This window comes from Eubalaena glacialis, chromosome 1 (genome assembly GCF_028564815.1).
Source record: "Eubalaena glacialis isolate mEubGla1 chromosome 1, mEubGla1.1.hap2.+ XY, whole genome shotgun sequence".
NCBI lineage: Eukaryota > Metazoa > Chordata > Mammalia > Artiodactyla > Balaenidae > Eubalaena > Eubalaena glacialis.
The window spans coordinates 127380104-127397192 of NC_083716.1; the positions used below are offsets into that span (position 1 = coordinate 127380104).

The 17089-nt window shown below is 38.1% G+C and overlaps 1 protein-coding gene and 1 non-coding gene across 6 annotated transcripts in view; one reads left to right on the forward strand and one right to left on the reverse strand.

The window, feature by feature from the left end:
- ZRANB3 (zinc finger RANBP2-type containing 3) overlaps window positions 1–17089 on the reverse strand; it is a 263410-nt gene that overhangs the window by 236836 nt on the left and 9485 nt on the right. The gene's annotated exons all lie outside the window — the stretch shown is intronic.
- Window positions 7557–7659, forward strand: LOC133079021 (U6 spliceosomal RNA). The gene has a single exon (XR_009698011.1). It is a non-coding gene; the product is annotated as a U6 spliceosomal RNA (small nuclear RNA).

The following is a 17089-nucleotide window of genomic DNA, read 5'->3' on the forward strand; positions in this document are numbered from 1 at the left end:
TACGTATGTAGATCAGTCATACACGTTCATGTGCTGCAAAAGGTCAGCTGTAACCAACATTACGTTACTAGTAGAAGACGCAGACTTAATCTTCTTTCTAAACTATCAAGAAACTAACAGTTATAATAAACATGTCTTTCTAATCATGAAAACTGTAGAGGATTTAGTTTAGAAATTCAGCAAAAAAGGTTTTATTCAATGTATACATACTAGTTTACTTTTAGTAAGGTTGGGGGGGGCATTAAGATGGAACCAGCAATATATAACTTTTAATACCATGTTACTAAAATTATCAACACAACAACTATTGGCTAAGGAAATTTAGTGAAAGCAAATCTAGGAGAACTCATTTTCTAAGCAATTATCTTGATAAGCAACACCTGACAAGAGAATAAAGGAAAGTTTTTATTCTCAATCTTTTAAGATCTTTTAAGCTAAAGATGGCATTTTTGTAATCAATTGGGAGCAAGGTAAATTCAATTGGAATTTACTGATGCATTCTTAACTAAACAGTGGAACTGTGTTGAGGAGAATCAGATATTGTTAAAATATACTACGAAGAGGTTTATTTTGGAAATAAGCAAATGGCTGGTCAGGGAAATTATGTACTTTGAGGAGATAATTCTGTTATTGTTATTTTCGAAATTGAGAATTTATTGGATGGAATTTATAGCAGAAGAGATACAAACAGAAAATCTATGAACTTGAAGATACATTAAGAATAAATGGAATAAAAATGGCAATTAAAAGAAAAAGATTATCATACTGGATTTTAAGATTAGTATCTGTATGCTGCTTTAGAAAGACACATCTTAAATAGAAGGACTCATAAATATTTGATGTAAAAGAATGGAAAAAGATATATCATGCATACCAAAATAAACCAGGTATAGCTTTATTAACCTAAGATAGCATATGCTGAAGACTAAAAAAAATTACTAAGACAAAGAAGGGCACTTTATAATGATAAAAGATTTAATTTACTAGAATAAACACAGCCTCAAAGTATATAAATATATAAGTCAATACATCCAGATATGGACTTCTCTGGTGGCACAGTGGTTAAGAATCCGCCTGCCAATGCAGGGGACACGGGTTCAAGTCCTGGTCCAGGAAGATCCCACATGCTGCGAAGCAACTAAGCCCGTTTGTCACAACTACTGAGCCTGCGCCCTAGAGCCCGCAAGCCACAACTACTGAAGCCCACATGCCTAGAGCCTGTGCTGCGCAACAAGAGAAGCCAGCACAATGAGAAGCCCACGCACCGCAATGAAGACTCAACACAGCCAAAATTAAATAAATAAAAATAAATAAAATTTTAAAAAAAGATAGAGATCAGCATAAATTTTAAAAAGAAGTTATAAAAGAAAAATTTGACAGAAACAAAGAACAGCCAAATCTATAACTATAGTGAGCCATTTTAATGCATCTCTCTCAGCAATTGATTATACAAGCAGATTAAAAATCTATAAGTTATGGAAAATTAAAGAACACAATAAACAAACTTGAGTCATCCGGTGTAATGACAGAAATATTATTTTCAAGCTCATTCTACGAAGCTAGACTAAACTTCGTAAGACAAGCACATTGCAAGAAAAAATATAAACAAGACATTTTCTCACGTTCATCAGTTAAAAAACAATTAGCGGGCTTCCCTGGTGGCGCAGTGGTTAAGAATCCGCCTGCCAATGCGGGAGACACGGGTTTGAGCCCTGGTCCGGGAAGATCCCACATGCCGCGGAGCAACTAAGCCCGTGCGCCACAACTACTGAGCCTCCGCTCTAGAGCCCACGAGCCACAACTACTGAGCCCATGTGCCACAACTACTGAAGCCCACGCACCTAGAGCCCAGTGCTCCGCAACAAGACAAGCCACCGCAATGAGAAGTCCGCGCACTGCAATGAAGAGTAGTCCCTGCTCGCCGCAACTAGAGAAAGCCCATGCACAGCAACAAAGACCCAACGCAGCCAAAAATAAAAATTAATTAATTAGCTTAAAAAAAAAAACCCAAAAAAACAATTAGCAAACCTAATACATCAGTAAATTAAAAGAGTAAAATATCAAGACTAAAATGGGCTTATTTTAGGAATGCAAAGGCAAGTTCAAATTTTAAAGCCTAAAATTCATGTAGAAATGCAAGAGTCCCAGAATAGCCAAAACAATCTTGAAAAAGTATAGTCGGAGGACTTATACTTCCTGGTGGTAAAACTTGCTATGAAGACACATAATGAAAACAGTGTAGTATTAGCATAATGATAGACAGATAGATCAATGGAATAGAATTGAGAGTCCATAAATAAACACTTAACAGTCAGTTGATTTTTGAGGAGGGTGTCAAAACAATTCAATAGGAAATGAAAAACTTTTTTCAAGAAATAGTGCTGGGAGAACTAGATATCCACATATAAAAGAGTGAAATCAGACCCCTAACTCACACCATACACAAAATAACTCAAAACGATCAAGGACTAAAACATAAGGGCTAAAATTTTTTTTAAAACTCTTAAAAGAAAGCATAAGAGTAAATCTTGGTGACCAATGGTTTCTTAGACACAATGCCAAAAATAAAAGCATCAAAAGAAAAAATAGATAAATTGGACTTCACCAAAATTAAAAACTTTAGTGCTGCAAATAATACCATCAAGAAAGGGAGGGCAATCCACAGAAATGGAGAAAATATTTGCAAAGTATATCTGCCAGGAGACTTGTATCGAGAATATACAAAGAACAATTACAACTCAATAATAAAAACAAAATTCAATTTAAAAATGCAAAAATGATCTGAATAGATATTTCTCTAAAGAAGATGTACAAATGGCCAATAAGCACACAGAAAAATGTTCAACATCATTAGTAATAAGGAAATTGCAAATCAGAACCACAATGAGATACCACTTTATACCCATTAGGAGGGCTAAAATTAAAAAGACAGATAACAACAAGTTTTGGCAAAAGTGTGGAGGAATTAGAACCCTCAAACACTGCTTGTGGAAATGTATAAAAGTGTAACCGTTGTGAAAATCAATATGGTAGTTCATCAAATGTTAAACATAATTATCATAAGACCTGCAAATTCTACCCCTAGGTAAATGAATTTTTCTTTCACCCAAGAAAAATGAAAATATACATCCACACAAAAACTTGCATACAAATTTTCATAGCAGCATTATCCGTAATAGTTTAAAAAAATGAAAACAACACAAATGTCTATCAGCTGATGAAATGATAAAGAAGATGTAGTATATCCATACAATGGAGTATTATTTGACAATAAAATGGAATAAAATACTGATACAGGGCTTCCCTGGTGGCGCAGTGGTTAAGAATCTGCCTGTCAGTGCAAGGGACACCGGTTCAAGCCCTGGCCCGGGAAGATCCCACATGCTGTGGAGCAACTAAGCCCGTGTGCTACAACTACCGAGCCTGCGCTCTACAGCCCACAAGCCACAACTACTGAGCCCACGCGCCACAACTACTGAAGCCTGCGTGCCTAGAGCCTGTACCCCACAACAAGAGAAGCCAAGACAATGAGGAGCCCGTGCACCGCAACGAAGAGTAGCCCCCGCTTCCCACAACTAGAGAAAGCCTGCGCACAGCAACGAAGACCCAACACAGCCAAAAATAAAAACAAATAAATAAATAAATTTATTACAAAAAAAATACTGATACATCCTACAACATGGATGAACATGAAAACATTATGCTAAGCGACAGAAGCCAGTCACAAAGAACCACATATTGTGTGATTCCATTTATATGAAAGGTCTAGACTAGGCAAATCCATAGAGACAGAAAGTAAATTAGTGGTTGTTTAGGGCTGGAGTCAGGGATATGGGGGGGTGGGGCGTGGAGTAGAGGGGCAGAGACTAAAGAGCAACTGCTAATGAGTACTGGGTTTCTTTTTAGAGCGCAGAAAATGTTCTAAAATTAGATCATGATGATGGTTCTACAACTCTGTGAATATATCAAAACCCAAAGATTATGAAATGAATGAATTTTATGGTTTTATTTCCTGGTGAATTTTATCTCAATTAAACCGTTATTAAAATACATTGTAAAAACCTCAAGCAATGTAATTCTCAAGAATAACAAAATAAAGAAGAAAATTTAGATGGTAATCTTAAAAGTAGGGGGAAAAATGCATTTGATAAAATTAAAAATCAGTTCAGAGAAAAACCTCCCTGACAAAGGAAAAACAGAAGAGAATTTACTTCATATCACGAAAGGTTTTTACCAAAAACCTTCAGCAAACATCATACTTAATGTAAAATGTTGACAGCTTTCCTTGCAAGGGCAGAGAAGACACAAAAATGCCTACTATCTCAAATTTTATTTGACAATGGAATCAGATCAGTTGAATAAGGCAAAAGGAAAGGAGAAAAAAAATTTTTTAATTTACAGATGACAAAGGATTATGTACATAGAATAAAAATAATCTACTAGGAGTTTTATAAGCAAATTTAGTAAGGTTGATGAATACATGACCAATATACACAATCCACTATGTTCCTCTACACAGGCAAAATCAGAAAATAAAATGTTAAAATTTATACCATTCTTGTGAACATCAAGAAATTCAAATATCAAAAATAAATCTAATAAAAGGATGTGCAAGACCTGTATATGGAAACTATAAAAGATTGAAAAAGAAGATCTAAAACAAAGAAGTGGTAACACTGTTACGAGATTGCAACTGATTATAATATCAACAAACTCTTGAGATGATGTCATATGCCACTGAAACAACATGAACACCAACGAAAATAGGCTCAGTTTTTAATTCTGAAGGTGGCGAAAGAACTAATATTTCTGGAGTGTCTATTACGTGCCAAGAACCTGAACGTACGCTATCTCATGTAATCCTCCTAAGAACCCTATGAAATAAGTACTACGTTCTTGTTCATTAATGAATAATCTATGTAAGAAAGCCAGGATTCAAATGCAAGTTTGTATGGCTACAAAGCCTGAAATGAAGCAAAGCCTCATCCAAAGATTTAAAACACAAACAAAATCAATCAATCAAACAATTCCTGTCTTGATGTATGCTTTTAGGAAGACAGAGTATACATACAGCCACTCGGAAAAATAGTTTGACAATTTCTTCAATAACTACACATGCAACTACCATATGACTCAGCAACAGTACTCTTGGGCATTTACCCTAGAGGAAACTTATGTCAACACATATGTCCACGCAAAAGCCTAAATATGAATGTTTACAGCAGTTTTATTCATTATTGTCAAAACCCGAACCAACCGAACTGGAATGGACCATTCCAAGGGGTGAATGGTTAAACAAACTGGTACATACATATCATGGAATACTGTTCAGCAAAAAAAGGCACAATTGATACATTCAACAAGCTAGATGAATCTCCAGAGAATTATGCTGAGTGAAAAAGCCAATCTCAAAAGGTTACATTTGTGTGACTCCATTTATATAACATTCTTGAAATGACAAAATTGTAGAAAAGATTAGTAGTTGCCAGGGGTTAAGGTAGGGAAGGAGAGAAGAGGTTGTGACTCTAAAAAGGCAACATGAGGGATCCCTGTGGGATGGAAATGTTCTCTATCTTGATGGTGTCAATATCCTGGTGGTGATATTGTGTTATAGTTTTACAAGACGTTACCATTGGGGCAAACTGGGTGAAGGGTACCCAGGATTGTACCTGCATTATTTCTTTGCATTATTTCTCACAACAGCATATGAATTTACAATGATCTCAAAATTAAAACTTTAATTTTAAAAAATGGAAAAAGCAACACACTGGCTTAACCCATACCAATGAATCTAAAAGTTTTGGAAAATGAGGATCAAAAAGATAAAACTCCAAGAAGATCATGTAACTAGTGGCAGAGGTAAGACATCTAACTGGGTCTTTGCTCCCTTTTTAACACAAGAATGCTCCATCTCTGCTTCAGGGATAAATGCCAGTGAAAATATCTATTTTAAATAGTCAGAGGACTTCCCTGGTGGCGCAGTGGTTGGAAATACGCCTGCCAATGCAGGGGACACAAGTTCAAGCCCTGATCCGGGAAGATCCCACATGCCACAGAGCAACTAAACCCGAGCACCACAACTACTGAGCCTGTGCTCTAGAGCCTGCAAACCACAACTACTGAAGCCTGGGCGCCACAAATACTGAAGCCCACACACCTAGAGCCTGTGCTCTGCAACAAGAGAAGCCACTGCAATGAGAAGCCCGCACACCGCAACGAAGAGTAGCCCCCGATTGCCACAACTAGAGAATGCCCACGCGCAGCAACGAAGACCCAACACAGCCAAATATAAATTTTAAAAAATATTTTTAAAAAGTCAGAATATTTGCCCTGTAAAGAATTACAGTTAAAAAATAACCATTTAATGAATTTTATTCTTTCATGTATTCAATAAAAATATATTTGAGTGTTTACATGATACAGACATTGCACTAGGCTCTGGATATATAATAACATAGAACACAGATGCAATTTTGAAGAAATACTATAGAAAATGTATTGATACTAGGTGTTGAAAGAACATGTAAGAGGAACTCAGTTTTCAAATTTGGGGGTTTGGAAGGCTTCTTAACATACAAATGCCCTGAATTGGAAGTAAAAGGAAGACAGCAGGAAGGAATTCTCAGTCTTCATCTTACTGGACCTACCAGGAAATCATTCCCTCCTCATTAAATCACTTTTTTTTCACTTAGATTCTAGAACACCGCATCCTCATGGATTTTATCCTACATCATTCCTCCTCAGTCTAAACTTTCGCTGGTTCTTCCTCATCTCCCTGTCCTCTTAGAGTGTACCAGGGCTCAGGTTTTAGTATCCTCTGCTCTATCCTTTAGAGATCTCATTAGTTTCATGGCTTTTAAATACTACCTCTATACCAATGACTCCCACATTTATATATGGATATCACACCTCTCCTGAACTTCAGATTTGTTCGTATATTTAAACAGACATACCTACCTAGCAGTCTAATGGACCTCTCAAACTTAATATGACCAAAATGAACTCCAGATCTTTCTCTTAAACCATATTCCATCCAGGGTCTTCCCCCTCCCGTCCTTCCAGTGGCTCACACCAACTCCTTGACTTCACTCTTTGTCTCATGCTGCACATCTAATCCATCAGCATCTCCTGTTGGCTCTACCTTCAAAATATACCCAGAATCCCACCATTCCCTACCACCTCCACCTCAACCTCCTAATTGAAAAAGTAAGTCTGATCATATCACTTCTCAGAAGTCCTCAGTGGCTCCTGATTATACTGGAAAAAAGCTCTATTAATGGTTTATAAGCCCTTCTACAATCTGCCTATTACCTATTACCTTATTCCTATTACCTCTCTACCTCATTTTTTCCTTTCTGTCAAACTGATGTCCCTCCATGTTCCTGCTTAGGACTCCATACTAGCTGGTCCATCTACCTAAACCACTCTCCCTGCTCCCCCATTGCCCCCATATCTGCATAGCTACTTCCCTTTTTTCCTTCTAGTCTTTACTGAAATGTCAATTTCTCAATGAACACTTAACTTGATCACCTTATTTAAAATTACAACTCTCATGCTTGCTTGGGCAGCACATAAACTAACGTTAGAACAATACAGAGGACATTAGCATGGCCCCTGCACAAGGATGACACACAAATTCATAAAGTGTTACATATTTTTGAGAGAGAATTTTAAAGTAAATGTGGCAAAATATTAACAGTATTTGATTCTGAGTCAATGGCATATGGGAGTCCTTTGCACAATACTTGTGACCTTCTAATAAGTCTTAAGTTTTTTCAGAATAAAAGTTAAAAATTTTTAAAACAGAAGAAAATTGAACTCCCTTTTATATCTTCCCTGCTCTACTTTTTTTTTCCTGATAGCATTCATCAACTTGTAAAACACTATATAATTACATACTTATTACGGGTTTTGTTTATTGTCTGTCTCTCCCCACTAAGGCATAAGTTTCCTAAGAGCAGACATCTCTGTCTGTTTTGTTTCCTAGTGTATTCCATGCACCTAGAGCAGTACCTGGCACTATACACCCAATATTATTCGTAATATTAAAACTTCAAAGGACAGGGGACCATGATTAGACAGTCTAGAGGTAGAATAGTTCCTAGAGATGAAAAAGTATAAGGTGGGACCACTGGAGTACATGGCTGAACCAGTGTGGAAATAAAGTTCACAGGAGATATAGCAGTCGAGGAACTAAGAAAGTAACATGTTGCATCAGCTGGGCTGTACATTTGAACGTAGAAGTCAGAATGTAGGTAGACAGAAAGACAGTAAGCCAAGTTCAAGTTATAGCAGGGAAAATGGGGACACAGTTTGCAAAGTGATTAAGATTAGAGGGGGTAGTTTATTATATATGGATGAAGGCCCCACATTAGGATATTAGGGTATTAGAATACCATAGAAAGTTCTAAGCTAGAAACAAGGCCTACTATGGAAAATTCTTCCTAATACATAGTAACAAGCAAATCTTCTGTTCAACTTAAAAACAAGTTCAGTTAATCTAGATAATTTAGAAATTCATCCTAGTCAAACAAAAATTGTTAGTGGAAATGATCCTAATTACTATGGCAACTTAGCTACATGGACACAAGTAAATGTTGTAAAAATAAAATATCTTAAATCTTGGGTGACCTATGACAAAAGATTTGATTACTCACTCCTTCTCTTCTCCCATCCACTGATAATAGGAAGCAGGTGTTCAGATGTGAGGGAGGAGGACTAGAAGCTAGTAACCCCAGTAAATACCTTTCCCAAGTTAAGTAAGTACAGAGGTAACCAAGCATTAACATAAGTAATTCCAAGTTCCTTATTGGAAATACAAATTTAGCTTGAATAAATTGCTAGTTCCCACAAATGGTGAATATGGAGGTCTACTGGACACCTCTGCTCTGAAGTACATGGATCCAGAAACCACAAGTTACCGAACCAACCTTGGGTCCACATGCTGACATGCAGTAAAGCCAATCTACTGGCACCAGGTTGTGGTGAAGGAAAGCATGGCATTTACTGTAGGACATCAAGCAAGTAGTCTAGGGCAACTAGTGCTCAAAACACCTGAAATTCCCATGGGTTTCAGCAAAGCATTTTTAAAGGCACACTGAGGGAGGGGCATCCCAGGGCATGTGATCAGCTCATGTACAATTCTCTGATTGGTTGAGGTGAAGTAACAGGGCGGTGTCACAGGGGTTAACATTATCAATCCTTAGGCACCTATAGGCCTGGGGCTATGTACTCATGGTCATCAAGTATTTAATTTCTTCCATTTGCTGGGGGTTTTAGCACCTGTAAAACCACTCAGGAAACATGTATCAGACACTATTATCTAGATACTTCACAGAGGAGCTAAAGCAGAGGATGTGGGGGAGCGGTCTGTCCCAGGAAGGCCCCATAGGGTCCTGCTCAGTTACACACAGACTAACAACAACAACAGTTTGATTATGAGTTTAAAAAGGTAGTCAATGAAGGTGTCTCTTAACTATTCAAATATCTTCAGTGATTACACACAAAATCATATACTCAGTCTTAGAAACTATTCAGATTTGATCAGGACTTGTAAATGTACCTACTTCCTATCTTAACATACTTCATGCTTACATAACAGTATACACTCGGCTTACATGTTTTATCTGATATAGCTATATTTATGGAATGTCAGTCAGTAAGCTACAAACTAAATTTGATAAATTAAAATCACATTTTGTTAGTAAAATTGAATATTCTAAAATGATAAAAGATCAATTTCAGTAAATTATAAAATTATATAATGTTTTAGAAATCACTAATGTGGCTTTAAAAAACCCTGCCATATCTAATATCTAATTATTTTAAAAGCAAGGACAGGCGGGTGGGGGGGTGGGATGAATTGGGAGACTGGGATTGACATATATACACTAATATGTATAAAATAGATAACTAATAAGAACCTGCTGGAGAGGGCAGACAACAGAAGCAAGAAGAACTACAATTCTGCAGCCTGTGGAAGGAAAACCACATTCACAGAAAGATAGACAAAATAAAAAGGCAGAGGACTTTGCACCAGATGAAGGAACAAGATAAAACCATAGAAAAACAACTAAATGAAGTGGACATAGGCAACCTTCCAGAAAAAGAAATCAGAACAATGATAGTGAAGATGATCCAGGACCTCGGAAAAACAATGGAGGCAAAGATCGAGAAGATGCAAGACATATTTTACAAAGACCTAGAAGAATTAAAGAACAAACACCTAGAAGAACTAAAGAACAAACAAACAGAGATGAACAATACAATAACTGAAATGAAAACTACACTAGAAGGAATCAATACCAGAATAACTGAGGCAGAAAAACGGATAAGTGACCTGGAAGACAGAATGGTGGAATTCACTGTTGCGGAACAGAATAATAGAAAAAGAAAGAAAAGAAATGAAGACAGCCTAAGAGACCTCTGGGACAACATTAAATGCAACAACATTCGCATTATAGGGGTCCCAGAAGAAGAGAGAGAGAAAGGACCAGAAAAAATATTTGAAGAGATTATAGTCGAAAACTTCCCTAACATGGGAAAGGAAATAGCCACCCAGGTCCAGGAAATGCAGAGAGCCCCAGGCAGGATAAACCCAAGGAGAAACATGCCAAGACACATACTAATCAAACTGACAAAAATTAAAGACAAAGAAAAATTATTGAAAGCAACAAGGCAAAAATGACAACATACAAGGGAACTCCCATAAGGTAACAACTGATTACTCAGCAGAAACTCAACAAGCCAGAAGGGAGTGGCACGATACATTTAAAGTGATGAAAGGGAAGAACCTACAACCAAGATTACTCTACCCAGCAAGGATCTCATTCAGATTCGATGGGGAAATCAAAAGCTTTACAGTCAATCAAAAGCTAAGAGAATTCAGCACCACCAAACCAGCTCTACGAAAAATGCTAAAAGAACTTCTCTAACTGGGAAACACAAGAGAAGAAAAGGACCTACAAAAACAAACCCATAACAATTAAGAAAATGGAAATAGGAACATACATATCTCAAGTGAACACGGAACATTCTCCAGGATAGATCACATCTTGGGTCACAAATAAAGCCTTGGTAAATTTTAAAAAATTGAAATTATGTCAAGCATCTTTTCCGACCACAATGCTATGAGATTAGAAATCAATAAGAGGGAAAAACACATAAAAAACACAAACACATGGAGGCTAAACAATACGTTACTAAATAACCAAGAGATCACTGAAGAAATGAAAGAGGAAATCAAAAAATACCTAGAGACAAATAACAATGAAAGCACGATGATCCAAAAACTATGGGATGCAGCAAAAGCAGTTCTAAGAGGGAAGTTTATAGCAATAAAAGGCTACCTCAAGAAACAAGAAAAATCTCAAACAAATAATCTAAACTTACACCTAAAGGAACTAGAGAAAAAAGAACAAAACCCAAAGTTAGTAGAAGAAAAGAAATCAAAGATCAGAGCAGAAATAAATGAAATAGAAACAAAAAAAAAAACAATAGCAAAGATCAGCAAAACTAAAAGCTGGTTCTTTGAGAAGATAAACAAAATTGATAAACCTTTAGCCAGACTCATCAAGAAAAAGAGGGAGAGGACTCAAATCAATAAAATTAGAAATGAAAAAGGAGAAGTTACAACAGAGACAGCAGAAATACAAAGCATCATATGAGACTACTACAAGCAACTCCATGCCAATAAAATGGACAACCTAGAAGAAATGGACAAACTCTTAGAAAGGTATAACCTTCCAAGACTGAACCAGGAAGAAGTAGAAAATATGAACAGACCAATCAAAAGTAATGAAATTGAAAATGTGATTAAACGTCTTCCAGCAGAGGGAGCTTCAAGATGGCAGAAGAGTAAGACTTGGAGATCACCTTCCTCCCCACAAATACATCAGAAATACATCTACGTGTGGAACAACTCCTGCAGAACACCTACTGAATGCTGACAGAAGACCTCAGACCTCCCAAAAGGCATGAAGCTCCCCACGTACCTGGGTAGGGCAAAAGAAAAAAGAAAAAACAGAGACAAAAGAATAGGGATGGGACATGCACCAATGGGAGGGAGCTGTGAAGGAGAAAGGTTTCCACACAGTAGGAAAGCCCTTCGCAGGCGGAGACTGCAGGTGGCAGAGGGGGGAAGCTTCGGAGCCACGGAGGAGAGCACAGCAACAGGGGTGCAGAGGGCAAAGCGGAGAGATTCCCGCACAGAGGATCAGTGCTGACCAGCACTCACCAGCCCAAGATACTTGTCTGCTCACCCACCGGGGTGGATGGCAGCTGGGAGCTGAGGCTCGGGCTTCGGAGGTCGGATCCCAGGGAGAAGACTGGGGTTGGCTGCATGAACACAGCTTGAAGGGGGCTAGTGCGCCACGGCTATCCGGGAGGGAGTCCGGGAAAAGGTCTGAAACTGCCGAAGAGGAAAGAGACTTTTTCTTGCCTCTTTGTTTCCTGGTGCGCAAGGAGAGGGGATTAAGAGCGCTGCTTAAAGGAGCTCCAGAGATGGGCGCGAGCCGCAGCTATCAGCACGGACCCCGGAGACGGGCATGAGAAGCTAAGGCTGCTGCTGCCGCCACCAAGGAGCCCGTGGGCAAACACAGGTCACTATCCACACCTCCCCTCCCAGGAGCCTGTGCAGCCCACCACTGCCAGGATCCCGTGATCCAGGGACAACTTCCCCGGGAAAACACATGGCACGCCTCAAGCTGTTGCAACGTCACATTGGCCTCTGCCGCTGCAGGCTCGCCCTGCATCCGTACCCCTCCCTCCCCCCGGCCTGAGTGAGCCAGAGCCCCAGAATCAGCTGCTCCTTTAACCCTGTACTGTCTGAGAGAAGAACAGACGCCCTCAGGCGACCTACACACAGAGGCGGGTCCAAATCCAAAGCTGAACCCCAGGAGCTGTGTGAACAAAGAAGAGAAGGGAGATCTCTCCCAGCAGCCTCAGGAGCAGCGGATTAAATCTCCACAGTCAACTTGATGTACCTGCATCTGTGGAATACCTGAATAGACAACGAATCATCGCAAATTGAGGAGGTGGACTTCGGGAGCAACGATATATATATATTTTTCCCTTTTTCTCTTTTTATGTATGTGTATGTGTATGATTCTCTGTGTGATTTTGTCTGTATAGCTTTGCTTTTACCATTTGTCCTAGGGTTCTGTCTGTCCGTTTTTTTTTTGTTTGTTTGTTTTTAAGTATACTTTTTAGCATTTGTTATCATTGGTGGATTTGTTTTTTGGTTTGGTTGTTCTCTTCTTTCTTTCTTTCTTTTTTTAATTTGTTTATTACTTAAAAGGTTTTTTTAAAATAATTATTTTTTCTTTTTAATTTTAACAACTTTATTTTATTTTACTTTATTTTATTTCATTTTATTTTATCTTTTTCTTTCTTTTTTTCTTTTTTCCCTTTTATTCTGAGCCGTGTGGAGGACAGGGTCATGGTGCTCCAGCCAGGCATCAGGGCTGTGCCTCTGAGGTGGGAGAGCCAACTTCAGGACGCTGGTACACAAGAGACCTCCCAGCTCCACATAATACCAAACGGTGAAAATCTCCCAGAGATCTCTATCTCAACGCCAAGACCCAGCTCCACTCAACGACCAGCAAGCTACACTGCGGACACCCTATGCCAAACAACTAGCAAGACAGGAACACAACCCCATCCATTAGCAGAGAGGCTGCCTAAAATCATAATAAGGCCACAGAAACCCCAAAACACACCACCAGATGTGGACCTGCCCACCAGAAAGACAAGGTCCAGCCTCATCCACCAGAACACAGGCACTAGTCCCCTCCACCAGGAAGCCTACACAACCCACTGAACCAACCTTAGCCACTGGGGACAGACACCAAAAAGAACGGGAACTACGAACCTGCAGCCTGCGAAAAGGAGACCCCAAACACAGTAAGTTAAGCAAAATGAGAAGACAGAGAAACACACAGCAGATGAAGGAGCAAGGAAAAAACCCACCAGACCTAACAAATGAAGAGGAATTAGGCAGTCTACCTGAAAAAGAATTCAGAATAATGATAATAAGGATGATACAAAATCTTGGAAATAGAATGGAGAAAATACAAGAAACGTTTAAAAAGGACCTAGAAGAACTAAAGAGCAAACAAACAGTGATGAACAACACAATAAATGAACTTAAAAATTCTCTAGAAGGGATCAATAGCAGAATAACTGAGGCAGAAGAACGGATAAGTGACCTAGAAGATAAAATAGTGGAAATAACTACTGCAGAGCAGAATAAAGAAAAAAGAATGAAAACAATTGAGGACAGTCTCAGAGACCTCTGGGAAACATTAAACACAACAACATTTGAATTATTGGGGTCCCAGAAGAAGAGAAAAAGAAAGGGACTGAGAAAATATTTGAAAAGATTATAGTTGAAAACTTCTCTAATATGGGAAAGGAAATAGTTAATCAAGTCCAGGAAGCACAGAGAGTCCCATACAGGATAAATACAAGGAGAAACACACCAAGACACATATTAATCAAACTATCAAAAATTAAATACAAAGAAAACATATTAAAAGCAGCAAGGGAAAAACAACAAATGACACACAAGGGAATCCCCATAAGGATAACAGCTGATCTTTCGGCAGATATTCTGCAAGCCAGAAGGGAGTGGCAGGACATATTTAAAGTGATGAAGGAGAAGAACCTATAACCAAGATTACTCTACCCAGCAAGGATATCATTCAGATTTGACAGAGAAATTAAAACCTTTACAGACAAGCAAAAGCTAAGAGAGTTCAGCACCACCAAACCAGCTTTACAACAAATGCTAAAGGAACTTCTCTAGGCAGGAAACACAAGAGAAGGAAAAGACCTCCAATAACAAACCCAAAACAATTAAGAAAATGGTAATAGGAACATACATATCAATAATTACCTTAAATGTAAATAGATTAAATGCTCCATCCAAAAGACATAGACGGGCTGAATGGATACAAAAACAAGACCCGTATATATGCTGTCTACAAGAGACGACCTCAGACCTAGGGACACATACAGCCTGAAAGTGAGGGGGTGGAAAAAGATATTCCATGCAAATGGAAATCAAAAGAAAGCTGGAGTAGCAATTCTCATATCAGACAAAATAGACTTTAAAACAAACACGATTACAAGAGAGGAAAAAGGACACTACATCATGATAAAGGGATCAATCCAAGAAGAAGATATAACCATTGTAAATATTTATGCACGCAACACAGGAGCACCTCAATACATAAGGCAAATACTAACAGACATAAAAGGGGAAACTGACAGTAACAAAATCATAGTAGGGGACTTTTAACACCTCACTTTCACCAATGGACAGATCATCCAAAATGAAAATAAATAAGGAAACACAAGCTTTAAATGATATATTAAACAAGATGGACTTAATTGATATTTATAGGACATTCCATCCAAAAACAACAGAATACACTTTCTTCTCAAGTGCTCATGGAACATTCTCCAGGATAGATCATATCTTGGGCCACAAATCAAGCCTCAGTAAATTTAAGAAAATTGAAATCGTATGAAGTATCTTTTCCAAGCACAACACTATAAGACTAGATATCAATTACAGGAAAAAATCTGTAAAACATACAAACACATGGAGGCTAAACAATACACTACTTAATAACCAAGAGATCACTGAAGAAATCAAAGAGGAAATTAAAAAATACCTAGAGACAAATGATAATGAAAACAGGACGACCCAAAACCTACAGGATGCAGCAAAAGCAGTTCTAAGAGGGAAGTTTATAGCTATACAATCCTACCTTAAGAAACAAGAAACATCTCAAACAACCTAACCTTACACCTAAAGTAATTAAAGAAAGAAGAACAAAAAACCCCCAAAGTTAGCAGAAGGAGAGAAATCATAAAGATCAGATCAGAAATAAATGAAAGAGAAATTAAGAAAACGATAGCAACGATCAATAAAACTAAAAGCTGGTTCTTTGAGAAGATAAACAAAATTGATAAACCATTAGCCAGACTCATCAAGAAAAAAAGGGAGAAGACTCAAATCAATAGAATTAGAAAGGAAAAAGGAGAAGTAACAACTGACACTGCAGAAACACAAAAGATCATGAGAGATTACTACAAGCAACTCTATGCCAATAAAATGGACAACCTGGAAGAAATGGACACATGCTTAGAAATGCACAACCTTCCGAGACTGAACCGGGAAGAAATAGAAAATATGAACAGACCAATCACAAGCACTGAAATTGAAACTGTGATTAAAAATCTTCCAACAAACAAAAGCCCAGGACCAGACGGCTTCACAGGCGAATTCTATCAAACATTTAGAGAAGAGCTAACACCTATCCTTCTCAAACTCTTCCAAAATATAGCAGAGGGAGGAACACTCCCAAACTCATTCTACGAGGCCACCATCACCCTGATACCAAAACGAGACAAAGACGTCACAAAGAAAGAAAACTACAGGCCAATATCACTGATGAACATAGATGCAAAAATCCTCAACAAAATATTAGCAAACAGAATCCAACAGCACATAAAAAGGACCATACACCATGATCAAGTGGGGTTTATCCCAGGAATGCACAGATTCTTCAATATACGCAAATCAATCAATGTGATACACCATATTAACAAACTGAAGAAGAAAAATCATATGATCATCTCAATAGATGCAGAAAAAGCTTTCAACAAAATTCAACACCCATTTATGATAAAAACCCTGCAGAAAAGAGGCATAGAGGTAACTTTCCTCAACATAATAAAGGCCATATGTGACAAACCCACAGCCAACATCGTCCTCAATGGTGAAAAACTGAAACCATTTCCACTAAGATCAGGAACAAGACAAGGTTGCCCACTCTCACCACTATTATTCAACATAGTTTTGGAAGTTTTAGCCACAACAATCGGAGGAGAAAAAGAAATAAAAGGAATCCAAATCAGAAAAGAAGAAGTAAAGCTGTCACTGTTTGCAGATGACATGATACTATACATAGAGAATCCTAAAGATGCTACCAGAAAACTACTAGAGCTAATCAATGAAGTTGGTAAAGTAGCAGGATACAAAATTAATGCACAGAAATCGCTTGCATTCCTATACACT